Here is a 5,696-nt window from a genome sequence, read left to right as displayed (position 1 = left end):
TATTGCCGTGTATGAGTAGTTTTATGTAACTTTTGAGGGAAATGGACTGTATCCTGAATCCATGTTGAGCAGAAAGAAGTTCATAGTTCAGGGAAGTGAGCCATGGGGTAGATTGGAAACCCTACAAGGGCAAAACTCAGAGCCAGAATGCTCATGATGATGAAGCCCCAAGGAATGGCAGAAGCCTGCAAAAGATGCCAGATGAAGGCTAAGGTGACCTCGTCACCCAGATTTTAAGAAGCAGTATGATTTTCCTTTAGTAAATGACCATGACACACATTTGGGTTGAAGGTAACTTAAATGTATAATTTCATCTGCTTGAAATAAGTTCTTAGACTTATTTTAGGATTCCCTTGTAACCTTCTCAGGAAATATGTGCATCTATAATTACAAATAGTCAAATATCCTATGCCAATTTATTTATCTAGGTTACTGTAAACTATATTTCAATGAATACATTTATTTTGAATATTAATACAATTGTTTTTATTTTGTATAATTAGTTTTTTAAAATTTTTTCTTACTGGATATCAAAATAGATTTTTCACATTTTTAAGTATAGCTATGAGAAACTAGCATAATTTCTATTTGCCTGGTTTAATTTTTATCCTAAAAGTTGATAATGTAATGTTTTTAGGCAGTTCCATTGGCTTTTCTATCTTTTAAAAGATTTTCCACTTATTATTTTAAAAGATTGAAAACACACTTAAGGAAGTGTGGATAACTTTTAGCATTAATATGCTTTTCAGAACCCACAGGACATCTAGAATAATGAATATGTGAAGCCACTGAGGATTTTTTATTTATAAAAAGCCTTCAAATATATCTATCTTTAATTTTTTTCAACTTTTTTAGTTGTAGGTGGACACAATAACTTTATTTATTTTTATATGGTGCTGAGGCTCGAACCCAGTGCCTCACACGTGCTAGGCGAATGCTCCACCACTGAGCCACAACCCCAGCCCCCACCTTTAATTTTAATTTAAGAATTTATATTTATTTTTCTCAAAACTATGGAAATATTTAATTATACTAATCTATTTCTCAAATATAAAAACTTACCAGGTATAGCAGTTATTTAAAAAATTAATTTATCTTAATCTACATAATCCCAGAATACATGCATCATATAAGCAATAAATATTCTACACATATATCTGTCAAGTCAAATTGCACTGATTTTAATAAATGATCACAGTTCAACCAATGGGAAACAGAATTTATACCTGGCTACTATGCCATGGGCAAGTATTCAGTAAATATCTGCTGATTTGGCAAGGATATCTGCTGATTTAGTTCAGGAAGTCCATGTCTTACTACTACTGCCCTAACCAGTTGAGACAGAATTAGCACTAGCTAAGACATCTGTGTGCTGCTGGGAGGGGTTTGTTGAGGGTAAGAGTCTGAAGACGGAGATTAAAGAGTCCTCATCCTCCTAAAGTGCTGAGCATCCAGGATTAGAGCTCTGGGTCAGAGAAATCCACCTGAGTGCAGACCTAAGCACCATTGTACTCCCCTACTTTGGGATTACAAGACACGCTCTGCCTTAAAACTTATATCCCAGTCTGCACTTTTACTCAAGAGCTATATAGCAAAGTAACCTTGTTCACAATTTGTCTCTTCGTGTCAAGATAACAGAGAATACCCTGAGAGTGTGAAAGGGAATATTTTAAGACTCGCTGGTTGATCATGTGACTTAGCACCTCTAAAATGATGGTTTAGGAGCAATGTAGATTTGGAATTTCAACTCTCTATCTAACTGATGAAGGGACCAATCTGGTCACTCACAGGACATTTCCTTGAAAGCGTTTTGGCTATATTTGCTTTAAAAATGTCATTTGGTTTAGGGCAGTGCAACTATTCTGCATAATGTTATGATGGTGGATACATGCCACTATACTTTTCTCAAATACACTCCAAGAGTAAGAGCTAATGAAAACTATCCTTTGGATGATAATGATGTGTGAGTGTAGGTTCATTGGTTGGAACAAAATATATCTGTGGTAAAGAGTGTTGATAGTGAGGGAGGCTGTGTTTGTGTGTAAGGAGGAGAGAACTCTGGACTGTCTGCTCAGTTTTGCTGTGAATCTAAAATTGCTCTTGAAATGAAATACCTATGTGTGTGTGTATGTGTGTGTGTGTGTGTGTGTGTGTGTGTGTGTCCATTGTTGGGGACATAACAGGAATAACATGAAAGAAGGCAATGCTTTCTTTTTTCAGAGAAAATATGTGACCCAAAAGATATTCTAGTAATCAATAAATACATACTTGTTCATTAGTACAAGGATGAAAAGAAACTGGGGAGCCTAGGGGAGCTCAGAACTGTAACATGCAGGTATTGCAGAAACCAGTGATTCATTGTCCTCACCAAAGACTTTCATGGTATAAGGACATTTACATAGACATTGGGAATAGTTTGTATTGCAGGTTAAAAATAATGGTGGGACAATGAAGAAACAATAACCCAACGTATTGGAAACATTCAACACTTCTGGCATTGCAAAAAAAAAAAAAAAAAAAAAAAAAAAAAAAAGAAAACCAGACCTGACAGACCATGGAATCAAGAGTAGATAAGGGGCTGGAAAGGTAGCTCATTGGTAGAGTGCTTTCCCCAGAGTCACCTCTGCCCACCACCCCCCCAAAAAAAAAAAAAAAAAAAAAAAACCAGAACAGATACGGTACCAACGACAGTTATAGTAGTATATTATGTAAGAATTGTCTCTCACACCTCCTTTTCCATTATCTGATAATGTTAAATTCTCTACCTCATCAGCTTTGTCATTAATAGTGAAAAAAGAAACAAACAAACAAACAAATTCTGTGTGCTCTTGCAGCCAATGGACCTTACAGAGACTCATAGAAATATTCCTAGGCCTGACAGAACTGGCACTGCAGAAGAAAGGAATTTGTGGTTACCTGGTGGGACGACATTACAAGGTAACCCTGTTCGCTTAACAGCAATAGACCTGTCGCTGCCCTTCCTTGCATCTCCATGGCCCTCTTCTAAGTTCATCTGCCACCATAGAGGTCATTTCCCCTGAATCTCTCTGCTTCTCAGTCTGAAGATTTTGTCCCATAACCTAGGAACTTGTTGGGTCAAGTTCAAGCACAATCCAGATCCGTCAGAAAATTGTTTCCTTAACCAATGACCAACAGAAATCACTGGGTATATGGCCACATGTCTGTCTTCTTTGGGACAATTCTGAGGTGTGTACCACAAAGTTTTCTTAGAGAGTCCCAGCAGGGTTGAACACCAATTCCCCACAGTGGTAACCCACATATCAACTCATCCTTTATTGACTTTTCACTTCCTGTTCTCACTTTCTTATTAACTCTCATGGACTTCCTCCAATTGCTTCTTAAATATACTATCTGCACTACACTCCTTGTCTCAGGGCCTGCTCTGGGGATCCCAAAGTAAGACAACCTCCTCTGCTTTTAGTGATTCATCTCCATGGCATTTCCCAAGGGCAACATGCTGAGGAAGAGGGGTGGCCGGCCTGTAGGCAATTCTTGCTCCTCTCCGCTTCCCTCTCCTTTTTCTTCCTTCTTCACCCAATTTGTCTCAGACATCACATCAAATACAAGATAAGCACTGTATTTTTTAAACAGCTTTGTTAAGGAATAATTGGTACAAAAGAATTACACATGTGCAGTGTGTACAATTTGATAAATTTAGACATACACTCTATCCATGAAACCATCACCACAATCAAGGTAATAGGCATATCCAACACCTCCCAAGCTTCCTCTGTCCCTCTCCTTTTGTTTGTCTTTGTGATGAGAATACTTAGCATGATATCAATCCTCCTAAATTTCAAAATGTAGAATGAATGAACTTTGAACACATCGTGCTAATACTGCCTGATTCCACTTCTAAGAAGTGTCTAAAATAGTCAAACACATAAAAGCAGAGAATATAATAGTGGATACCATAGGTTGTACCTGGGGGAAATGGAGAGTTGTCACCCAATGGAAGTTTCCACTTTGCTAGACAGATAGCTTGTAGATATCTGCTGCACAGAATAGTTCTTGTGCATCGCATTTTATAACTTCAAAAAGTAGTGCTTGCTTCGCATGCACAAGGCCCTGGATTCAATCCCCAGCAACACACACACACACACAAAAAGTCTGTCTCACTCAAGGATAAGTTTAAATTTCTGTCCAAAACCATCAATTCATGACACAAAGACCAACAATTTTTCCAAGTAAAACTCCAAGTGTGTCCCACTCTATTCTGTTGTGCAATGGTCTAGGGGACGAAGGTAGGACTGTGCCCAAATCTCAAATGCAAACCCACATCCTACTCAGCCACATCTCTGTTGGCATTCTCACCACGCTTCCAAGTGCCTGGTAGATATTTTTATTCTTATTTTTTAATATTTTTTTAGTTGTAGGTGGACACAATACCTTTATTTTATTTATTTTTTTAATGTGTGCTGAGGCTCAAACCCAGTACCTCACACGTGCTAGGTGAGCACTTTGCCACTGAGCTACAACCCCAGCCCTCAGATATTTTTATTCTAATCTCGAATGTACCCTGCCTAAACTCTCTGAGGCCACTATCAGAGAAGAAATCATACTGATATCCCGAAGATGCAGTGATAAGAAATGGAAAAAAAAAAAAAGAGTCAAATGCAGTGGCTCATGGCTGCAATCCCAGACTTGGGAGGCTGAGGCAGGAGGAATGCAACTTCAGGGCCAGCCTCAAACACTTAGTGAAACCCTGTCTCAAAACAAAAATGAAAAGATCTGGGGATGGAGCACAGTGGTAAAGCACACCTGGATTCAATCCCTAGAATAATAATAATAATAATAATAATGGCCAAAGGCAATGTTAGGTGACACATGGACATGAATTTTCAATTTCAGCAGTAGGTTTAGGTCTGAAAAAGAAGCTAAAGAAAGGATTGCACACTTAAATGCTGTTACTTTTAGATTTGGAACCATGTGAATAAATTAACTATATTAAAAATTAAATCAAATAGAAGCACAAGAAAGGAAAATAGGAAAGACAGACCACTATGATGGAAAACAACATTTTCTTCCTGACTTCCTTTCTTTACATATAGTTGTAGGTATCTCAGATTTTTTTTAAAAAGTGACAAGAATGGAAGAGCTAAAATGACTAGTTTGACTAATACTTGCTTAATATTTTAAATTATTCAAAGAATAATAATTAACAAGCAGTACTAAGGCATATATTATCCTTTTAACGGTTATCCTTTTTTCTGATCACTAGGTTCTGATAATAAATTTTAAGAATATTTGTGTTTATATAAGATTGTATGTAATTTGGTCACTTTTTCTAATTAAATAGTCTCACACATTCAGCCTGTGTCGACCCTATTCAGATATATTTTTAGTTATTAAGAAGAATCTTCCAACTAATTTTCTGTTTCCATCTTATCAACTATTTAGGAATATTTTTCCAAAGATTGAACATACAAGAGCATGTATTTATTTGTACCCCTACAAATGAATCAAAACAAGTCATAAGAAAGGAAGTTGGTATTCCTGGAATCTTGAAAGACTGGTTAATTTTATTATTGGTTCTCGTATGGCATGCCATTACCTGGACTGCAATAAATTCCAAGGGCATATTTACAAAACAGTTCTACCGTTGTCTCCCAGGGCTTCCTGTAGAGGGGTTTTGTATAACCAAAAGCTTGGTGTTGCCAGTCTTCCCAAGCATC

The sequence above is a fragment of the Sciurus vulgaris genome (genome assembly GCF_902686455.1).
Source record: "Sciurus vulgaris genome assembly, chromosome: 10".
In the NCBI taxonomy this organism is placed as follows: domain Eukaryota; kingdom Metazoa; phylum Chordata; class Mammalia; order Rodentia; family Sciuridae; genus Sciurus; species Sciurus vulgaris.
This window is presented reverse-complemented; position numbering follows the sequence as displayed.